This window comes from Canis lupus, chromosome 7 (assembly GCF_003254725.2).
Source record: "Canis lupus dingo isolate Sandy chromosome 7, ASM325472v2, whole genome shotgun sequence".
Lineage (NCBI taxonomy): Eukaryota > Metazoa > Chordata > Mammalia > Carnivora > Canidae > Canis > Canis lupus.
This window is the reverse complement of record NC_064249.1, coordinates 70,906,343-70,916,669: the sequence shown is the minus strand read 5'-3', so window position 1 is coordinate 70,916,669 and position 10,327 is coordinate 70,906,343. Positions and strand designations below refer to the sequence as shown.

General features: G+C 38.7%; 1 pseudogene; it reads left to right on the top strand.

The window, feature by feature from the left end:
- Positions 1-3,703: 3,703 nt before the first annotated feature.
- Positions 3,704-4,762, top strand: LOC112648291 (farnesyl pyrophosphate synthase-like; annotated as a pseudogene).
- The last annotated feature ends 5,565 nt before the right edge of the window (positions 4,763-10,327 follow it).

Genomic DNA, 10,327 nt, shown 5'->3' with positions numbered 1-10,327 from the left:
AAAACACTAAAAACATTTTCAAATGTTGAGTTGAGAAACACTGCTCTACATCTGTACGACAAACGGTTGTACCACATATTTAAGATGGACTTCTAAGGAATGTAATTCTAAAATTAATATTTAAAGATGCACTTTCCTGGATAGAATTTTCCTTTCTTTCCTACAATACCTATATGGGTTTAGCAATGGTTTTGTGAATTGAACAGTGAAACATTCTCTGGGATCCAACCACGGTTTTTGTTACATGGTATCACTTTGAACATTTTCCCATTTCACAGTATTTTAAGACTGTCCTTTTCAAAAGCAAAAGTCCTATTCTCATGAATACAGTGTACCCTGCATAGTTTTTCATTGCTTCCTAAGAAAGCTGTAAGGAAAAAAAAAAAAAAAAAGGAAAGCTGTAAGGATTATGGAAGTTATTTTTAGTCCAAATAACCCTAAAGACATCTTTCAAATCTGTCCCAGTCATTCACATCTGTCATTTATTTCAGAGTTCCTTTTACATTAGCTCCATTCTGTTAGAATTTAGATGAACAAGGACAAAGTTGCATGGGCCAAGGTGAGGAAAAGTTAAAAGGATTGTCATTTAAATTGCTTTCCTTTAAATTGCCTTCCTTTACCTAAGGCTTAAAGAGAAGTCTCCTTTCTTTGAGCACAGGGTTGCTATTGTATACCGTTTGCATTTTAGTCAAGGACTGAAATAAGAATGTAGAGATCCCAGAATAGTGTGAACCAGTTTTTCTGAAATGTCTTGGAGTAATTTTCATAATACCCTGGAACATGATTTTATGGATATATTTGAAGTCCTGGATGACAGGAAGTAGATAGAGATGCTTGCCTTTCCAATTTGGCAAAATGGATTTCTTTGCCTAAAGAAAGCCCTAAGAAGGTAGTGATATATAGTAACCATAACCAGATGCAATGCCCAACTACTGGACATTTTATGTACTGAAGGGCTTGATTCTTCCTGTGCAGATGTACTGCCAACTTCAGCTCAGCGGAGTGGGAGACACAGACACAGCACAGCAATGTGAAATAGTGGCTTCCGTTGACCATTCAGGCCTTAAGACAGCGTGACAGCCACAAAGCAAGCTGTATTTATTGCTGTTGGCATTAGTCCAAGTCTCCAGGGCTAGCTTATGTCTGTTCTAACATTCTTCACCAAGGGTCATCAGCTGCAGAAGCAGAGGGTCAATTTGCTAGCCCTTGTTTTTCTATCATGATGGTGGAGATAAATGTCATATACTAAAAATGAGCACAGGGAGCTCCCCTTCTCAAGATATCTCCTGTGGACTTTATGCCAATTGCATTCATGTGACAAATAAGCAGCTCTTGGAAATTCAGTACTTTTGGATGGAAAGGTCAGAACTAGTGTAACTAAACCAACATGAGTTTGATCCTTAGTGAGTCAGACACTGCATAAGACTGAGTTGTAATAGGAAGAAAACTTTATTTGCAGCGAATAAGATCACTGGCAATGGCTCCCAAAGCCATGACTCCCTGAAGCAAGGGTGGTTGAGTTCCTCTTTTTATTTAGGGTTAGAATGGAATTTATATATATATATATATATATATATAAATTGCTTATTTATTTTTTATTTCAATTTAGTTAACATGTAATGTATTATTAGTTTCAGGGGTAGAATTTAGTGATTCACCACTACTCATTACATCACGTGCTCTTCTTAATGCCTATCACCCAGTTACCCTATCTCCCTCACCTCTCCTCCAGTAACCCTCAGTTTGTTCCCTATACTTAAGAATCTCTTAGGGTTTACCTCCCTCTCTGTTTTCATCTTATTGTTCCTTTCCACTTCTCACATGCTCATCTGTTTTTTTTCTTAAAGTCCACAAATGAGTGAAACCATATGATAATTTGTCTTTCTCTGATTGATTTATTTGCTTAGCATAATATTCTCTAGTTTCACCCGCATCATTACAGATGGTTAAGATTTCATTCTTTTTGATGGCTGAGTAATATTCCATTTGTGTGTGTGTGTGCATGTGTGTGCATGCACACATGTGTGCGTATAACCCATATCTTCATTCATCTGTTGATGTACATAGGGTTCTTTCCATATTTTTCCTGCCTCATGAGGTATGTCTGTATTGCAATATACTTCCCTCTTAGGACCACCTTTGCTTATCCCAAAGATTTTGAATGGTTGTGTTTTCATTTTCATTTGTTTCCATATATTTTTAAATTTCTTCTTTGATTTCCATTCATTCTTTAGTAGCATGTTTATCCTTCGTGTATTTGTGGTCATTCCAAATTTTTTCCTGTGGTTGGCTTCAGGTTTTATAACATTGTGTTCAGAAGATATGCATGGTGTGATCTCAGTCTTTTTTTTTTTATTGTTGAGGCCTGATTTGTGACCTAGTATGTGATCTATTCTGGAGAATGTCCCATGTACACTGTATAAGGATATGTATTATGCTACTTTAGGATAAAATGCTCTGAATATATCTGTTAAGTCCATCCGGCCTAGTGTGTCTTTCAAAGTTATTGTTTCCTTGTTGATCTTGTGCTTAGATGATCTGTCATTGCTATGAGTTCCTGTAGATTATCTCTGTTTTCTAGTCTTTGTTAATTTTGGTCTCTCTGTTCAAAGGGTCAACCATTAATATTTCTTGCACGACTGGTCTAATGTTCTCAAATTCCTTTAGGATCCTACCCCCTTCCCCCTTTATCTCTCCTTCTATTCTGAATGACAGCTTTGCTGGATAAAGTTCTTGGATGCATATTTTTCCCTTTTAGCACATTTCTGGCCTGCCAGGTCTCTGTGAACAGGTCACAGAGCTGCCAGCCTTATGTGTCTCCCCTTGTAGGTTAGGGATCTCTTATCTCGAGTTGCTTTTAGAATTTTCTCTTTATCTTTGGAATTTGCACGTTTCACTATAATATGTTATGGGTTGGGCCTATTTTTGTTGATTTTGAGGGGAGTTTTCTGTGCCTCTTAAACTTCAATGCCTGTTTCCTTCCCCAGATTTGAGAAGTTTTCAACTTTAATTTGTTCAAATAAAACTTCTGCCCCCTTTTCCCCACTCTACTTCTGGAAGTCCTGTAATATGGCTATTATTTTGCTTTATGAAGTCACTGAGTTCCCTAAGTCTAAATTCATGATCTAATAGTTTTTTTCCCTTCTTCTTTTCAGCTTCATTGTTTTCTGTAATTTCATCTACTTTATCACTGTTTTGCTCTTCTGCTTCATTCACACTCATTTTTATGGCCTTCAATTGGGATGCATCTTGGTTGTAACATTTTAAATTTCAGTCTGACTAGATTTTAGTTCTTTCATTCCTACAGTAAGAGATTCTCTAGTGTCTTCTATAGTTTTCTCAAGCCCTATTAATATCCTTATAACCATTGTTTTAAATTCTAGTTCAGACATCTTACTTATATCCATATAAATCCCTGGCTGGGAGTACTACCTCCTCCTCTTTCTTTTGGGGTGAATTTCTCTGTCTCATCATTTTGCCCAGAAAAGAAAAGCAGAGAAAAAAAGAGAAAATAACAAAACAACAACAGCAAACTAAATCCTAAGTATGTTTTGGTCTGCTTGTTAAAAGAAACTAGATCTCAAAATAAGAAAGAAAGAAAAGTGTGTGTGTGTGTGTGTGTGTGTGTGTGTATAGAAAGGAAACAAATAATAAAAATATAAAATATACATAAAAATAAAAATTAGTAGAGCTGACATCCAGGAGCAGAATGAATGGAGCCCAGAAGTTGGACGCTTATGCCCAAGCAAGGCAGGATTTCATCCAGCACTTCCCCCAGATTGTCAAGATGCTGACTGAGGATGGCATGGGCCACCTAGAGATGGGAGATGCTATTGCCCAGCTCAAGGAAGTCTTGGAGTACAATGCTGTTGGAGGCAAGTACCAGCAGGTTTTGACTGTGTTGATAGCATTTCAGGAGCTGGTGGATCCCAGGAAGCAGGATGCTGCTAGTCTGCAGTGAGCCCTGACTGTGGGCTGGTGTATGGAGCTGCTCCAGGCTTTCTTCCTGGTGTCAGATGATATCATGGACTCGTCTCTCACCCAACAGGGGCAGATCTGTTGGTATCAGAAGCCAGGCATAGGCTTGGATGCCATCAATGATGCTTTGCTTCTGGAAGCATGTATCTACTGCCTGCTGAAGGTCTACTGCCAGGAGCAGCCCTATTACCTGGACCTGATTGAGCTTTTCCTCCAGAGTTCCTACCAGACTGAGATTGGACAGACCCTGGACCTCATCACCTCCCCACAGGGCAGCGTGGATCTCAGCAGGTTCACTGAGAAGAGGTACAAGTCTATTGTCAAGTGCAAGATGGCCTTCTACTCGTTATATCTTCCCATGGCTGCTGCCATGTATATGTAAGGGATCGATGGGGAGAAAGAGCATGCCAATGCTAAGAAGATCCTGCTGAATATGGGGGAGTTCTTTCAGATTCAGGATGATTTCCTGGATCTCTTTGGGGATCCCAGTGTGACGGGTAAGATTGGCACAGATATTCAGGACAACAAGTGCAGCTGGTTGGTGGTTCAGTGTCTGCAGCAGGCATCTCCAGAGGAGTGGAAGGAGAATTATGGGCAGAAAGAGCCAGAGAAGGTGGCCCGGGTGAAGGTGCTGTAGGAGGAGCTGAACCTGCTGGCCAATTTCACCCAGTATGAGGAAGACAGCTACAGCCATCTCATGAGCCTCATCGAGCAGTGCGCCTTGCCCTTGCCCCCAGCCATCTTCTTGGGCCTTGTGCACAATATCTACAAGAGGAAAAAGTGACCTAGACACTGCAAGTGTGGGGCGGAGCAGCTCTCAATAAATTGTCTACTCTTTAAAAATAAATAAATAAATAAATAATAAAATAGAATGAAATAAAAATTAAGGGGACCTAGGTGGCACAGTTGGTTGAACATCTGACTTGGTTTCAGCTCAGGTCATGATCTCAGGGTCCTGGGATCAAGTCTTGCATTAGGCTTCACACTGTGGAGTCTGCTTGGGATTCTCTTTTCCTCTCCCTCTGCCCCTCCTGCCTGTGCTCTCTCTCTAAAATAAACACATCTTTTTAAAAATAAAAAATAAATAAAAATTAAAAGGAATAAAGAATTGAAAAAATAAAACAACTGAAAAATTTATAATTAATAACTAATGAAAAATGTACAAAGGAAGCTAGATACTATTTTCCTCCAGAGCTGAACTTTTGCAACCCTCTATGATCAGTAAATTATGTGCAAGCTGGACTTAGGGGAGAGGGGCCTGTTGCATTGATTCTCAGATGGACTTGCCCTAGTGGAAATATGCCTCCAGTGTAAAGGGAGGCAGAGCTTGGTCTAAGGGGCTCTGGACTCCACTAAGTGGCATTGTTTTGCTCCCTGAAAGCTTTCAGTACTGAGGGGTGGGATGAATATGGTGATGCCCCACTCTCTAGCCCCAGCACTGAAAATTTGCACCCTTTACTCTTCCATCATCCCTCACAGAAGAGCAATCAGTCTTGTCTCCCAAGTTTCCATTAGGTTAGGGGTCATACAGTTTTGTGGGTGACATCAAGAGCAGATGAGTACCTTGGCCAAGTCTACATGACTTACTTCTAGTGGAACCTGGGTCATTTGACTCTGTGAGAAAAACATTTTTTTTAAATACCATTCTTTTCCTATGCTTTAATACAATTTTGGATGACATGGGCAGATGGGATTTCTTAGTCACCTCAGGCTGCTATAACCAAATAACATAGGCTAGGTGACTAAAACAGGGAAATTTAGTCCTCACAGTTCTGGAGATGGAAGTCTGAAGTCAAGATGCAAGTAGGGTGAGGTTCTTTCCTTAGATTTCAGACACTGCCATCGCACCATGTCCTCACTTGGCCTTTTCTCTGTGCATGAAGGAGAGAAAGCTATGCTCTTTGTTGTCTCTTCTTCTTATGGCACTAATCCTATCATGGGTGCTCTACCCTCAAGATCTCACTTAAACCTAATTAGCCTCCCAAATGCCCTTTTCCAAAACCCATCACATTGGAGGTTAGTGTTTCAATGTATGAATTTTGAGCAGGCACAATTTAGTCTATAACAGGGTGAGAAGAACAGTTTTGGAGCATGAGCCTCTTTGGAAATGGATAAACCTGAGAAGGTGGCTCTTTGGACTATGACAAAATGGTATGAGTTTGCTACTTGGGTCAGGGGCTGCCAAAAGGGTGGAAAGTAGCCAAAGCATCTTGACAATGTATAGGCAAAATTCGCCATTTGATTTTGAACTCACTAGCAACCATTCCTCCTTCTAAGAGGAGGGAATGTCATGTCACATGAACTGTTGATGTCTGTTTATGCTGGCCCCTCTCTGGGGCCATAACTTTTCAGTGGCATATGTATGGCAAGTCTCTTCAGTGGCATATGCATGGCAAGTCTCTTCTGTCTCCATCCTGTCTCCCAGTGTTGGTTATTTTTAATTAAAATAAGTAGTTTCTCCATTTTACTACAATGACAATATCTCCATCTTATTTTGGACAGCTTTTTTTTTCAACTCCATATATGCAAGGAATGCTTTCTCCTCAGAGCTGTGCAGAATTATCCCTGGAGCACAGTAGCTGGTACTCTGTGCTTTGGGAGGAATTGTACTAGCCAGGAAGGAACTGAGTGAGGCAACTGACTGTACAGTACAATTAGCACCAGTAAGGAGCTCCCCCTGGGCTCCTCTCTGCCCTTTAAGCAGGAGCTCCTTGAGCTCCTGTCAGCAGCTTTTGAGGGGTATATCTTTGTTCCCTTTCTGTTCTAGCTCTTTTCTTATACACTGCAGTAGATGTCAGTACACTCTTATTTCTGTTGTTTGAAGTTGCCCCAAGTCTTCATCTCTGAATTTGAGATGGTGTTTGGGAGAAATATAATGGTATCAAAAGTCATGGTTGTCAGACATATATCTCAGGAGCTTTCTAAGATTATGTACTCCCCGAATATACTTGTAGTTCTTTGTAGAAAATAACATTGGTGAGCACACTCTAAATTTGTGTGCCTTTCTGGTTATCTGTAGCTTTTATGTTATTTATAATTCAGGTAAGTTAGGTATTAATCTGTTAGTGCATAATAATTAAGAAAAAATGTCATTGATTTTAAGTTGTCTTGACTCTAATTCCATATACTTTACCATAAATACTAGCTTACCAATTTGTTCTTTTTGTGTCATTAAGTTCTAACGTTCAGTGACTCACCATGAAATCCCCTCAAAATTATCCAATTTTGGTTTCATTTATGTTTCTTTTTTTAGTTAAATAACCACCTAGGTCATTGCAAGTCTCTACTAATTATACTGAAGAGAATCTGTTCCTTAGCCAGTCAAGGCTTTCCCCAATTTGGCAATTGACTACCCTGCTTTCAGGCTGCTTCTCTTGCATGAAAGAAGGCAGCTCATACGAAGTATCATTACCATCCCAACAATTAAGAATTTTCCCATTGTTGAACGCAGGACTGGTGGGGTCCAAATAAACTGTTAAAATGAGAATAAACACTCCACTAGTGAAGAACTAAGATAGAGCTTTGGTTAGGAAACCAATTAGGATTCTGTCTGAAAAATGATCAATAGAAACTTTGTGGAATAATAGACTGATATAAAAATAAAATAATATGGAAGTATTTTATTTATTTATTTTTATTTATGATAGTCACACAGAGAGAGAGAGGCAGAGACACAGGCAGAGGGAGAAGCAGGCTCCATGCACCGGGAGCCCGACGTGGGATTCGATCCCAGGTCTCCAGGATCGTGCCCTGGGCCAAAGGCAAGCGCTAAACCGCTGTGCCACCCAGGGATCCCTGGAAGTATTTTTAAAAAGCACTGTAAAACCATCAGGGAAAGGTCAGCATTCATTTATTCAATCATTATTTACTGAGTGCCCATTTTATGCCAGATACTGTGCCAGGCATTGAGCTACATGCTGGGAATAAAGCTGTGAAAAAACTTTTAAAAAGTCCCCAAAGAGCAGAGGATGCTTATCACTGTCAAATATTTGTGTCATGCTTTCAATACTAACCATAGTGTTTAAATGGACTCTATAGAACCCAAAGGCAGAGCATCAAAGTGTAGAAAAACGTAGGCTGCTTGACTTCAAGCTCTGTCACTTAATATAGGTGAATTATTAGGCCTCATTTTTCTCATCCAAAATAAGTATATTAATTGTGCATACCTCATATAATTGTGCCATCATTAAATTAGTTAACACACATAAGCATTGAAAACAGTGCCTGGCATATAGTAAGCATTCAATAAACAGGTAAAATCTAATTCAGAAATATGCTGTGAGGAAAAGGATTCTGAGGCAATATGTGAGGTCAACAGGAAAGTTTTATCCTTGATGAGTAATGCTTGCAGTGAGCATGCAGATGTTTGGATCTTCCCTGTGCTGTGCCTTACTTTGCAGCTGAAGAAGCTGAAACATTGGAGGGTTAAGATATACAACTAGGGTAAGACATTTAGTCAGGAACAAAGTCAGCATTATAATATGCCTCTATGTTAATTTTCTTAACTCTACAAATCTCTAAATATGACAAAAGAAGGGATTTCCTTTTTTTATTTCATTTGATTTTATTATATTTTATATATTTATTTTTCCTAAAGTTTTTATTTTAATTCTAGTTAGTGAACATACACTGTTATATTAGTTTCAGGTCTGCAATAGAGTAATTCAACACTTTCATACATCACCCTGTGCTCATCAAACAAGTATACTCTTTAACCCCATTGCCAATTTAACCCACCCCCCCCCACCCACATCCCTTCTGGTATCCATCAGTTTGTTCTCTATAGTTAAGAGTCTGTTTCTTGGTTTGTCTCTCTCTCTTATTTTTTTCCTTTTGCTCATTTGTTTCTTAAGTTCTATATATGAGTGAAATCATAGGGTATTTGTCTTTCTCTGATTTATTTCACTTAACTTTATACTCTCTGGTTCCATGTTGTTGCAAATGGCAAGGAAAATAGGTCACATATTAGCCCACAAAACAAACCTCAACAAATTCAAGAGGTTTAGAAAGAAATGATTTTTCAGACAAGGGTATACAAATGTTTTTCAAATGAAGAAGAGAAAAATCCTACCAAATATCTACAAGGCAACAATATCTAGAGGAACTAAATACAAAATAATTTACTTGATTTTCTGGATTTATTATTTTCGAGGAGCATTCAAGGAGTTAATTGTTGACTTAGTTCTTTACAAACTATGCTCTCCTTTGCTTTACCAGTGACTTTTAAACCTAACTAGTTAAATGGAACCTAAGGCCATTTTCATCCACTTTTCCATAATACCATAAAATGTTTCTCAAATCATATGCATAAGAATTTCTGTAGTCATGACAATGTGCACAAACTGGTTGGTTCTAATATATAGATTTATGTAAGCTAGCAGCCTTGAAAAGTGGCAGCACTTTTTTTTTTTTTTTCAAATTAGAGCATGCTTAGTAATAGATCTAGGTAGGAAATTAAAGGAACCCATTAAACCTAGTCATTAAAACTTTACTCCTATGTTTACAAAAGAAATCGTTTCTTCTTTCTTTGTAGCTGGGGAAATTAAGACACAGAAAAGTGAATTTTCTGTGAAATGAAGCATGAAAAGCAGAAATAAAGCCATGAGAACTGGCTTCCCATCCAGTGTGCTAACTATGCAGCCTCTAACAAGTTGCCCTACATTCTACTCTTGGAAGAAAACAGGAAATTTATGGATGAACATTTCTAAGACAGAAATAATACATCTCTTTGTTTTAGAGACAAAGAAAAACAGTATAGTATAATGCTGTCAGCATGTGGAGTTCAAACATTTTTAGCTTGTAGTGTGATAATGGAGCTGATGTTGTGTCAGGTATGAAGTGAGTGCCAATAACTTGTTATTAAAACCAGGTGAGGGCAGCCTGGGTAGCTCAGTGGTTTAGCACTGCCTTCAGCCCAGGGCCTGATCCTGGAGTTCTGGGATTGAGTCCCACGTGGGGCTCCTGCGTGGAGCCTGCTTCTCCCTCTGCCTGTGTCTCTGACTCTCTCTCTCTCTCTGTATCTCTCATGAATAAATAAATGAAATCTTTAAAAAAAAAACAGGTGAAGAAGGGGTGCTACTGAGTTTAAGGGTGAACAAACATACAAATATTTTTACTTTATTAAGAAGCAGTGAACAACAAAGCACTTGGTTCCAAGATCCATATTAACTTACTTAGGCGATAGATGTTTGATGAATACACGCTTGCACAAACTCACAAATAGAAGTGTGCTGCATCATAGCAAAAATTCTATATAAAATCTTACTGAAGAATAAATGTGAGAGTTTCAATAAGTAGATTTCAAAAATAACAGAAGCTGATGTCTTTAATTCTTTGCTGCTTCTATCTT